Raw genomic sequence first — 261 nt, 5'->3', positions numbered from 1 at the left:
TGATGCTCAAAGCCTTGGGATCCTTTTTATTTGCCCTTGCCTTTTGGTTTTAGGGGTTATTGGCTTTTTGCTCTTGCCTCTTGGTTTTAAGAGCTTTGGCTTTTTCTGCTTGCTTTTTCTTTTTCTTTCTAAATTTTCTTTTTGCTAATTTTTTTTTTCTGCAAGCTTTGTTCTTTGCTGCTTTTTCTTACTTCAAGAATCATTTTTATGATTTTTCAGATTATCAAATAACATGTCTCCTAGTCATCATTCTTTCAAGAG

Source organism: Arachis ipaensis, chromosome B09, assembly GCF_000816755.2.
Source record: "Arachis ipaensis cultivar K30076 chromosome B09, Araip1.1, whole genome shotgun sequence".
NCBI classification, from domain to species: domain Eukaryota; kingdom Viridiplantae; phylum Streptophyta; class Magnoliopsida; order Fabales; family Fabaceae; genus Arachis; species Arachis ipaensis.
This window is presented reverse-complemented; position numbering follows the sequence as displayed.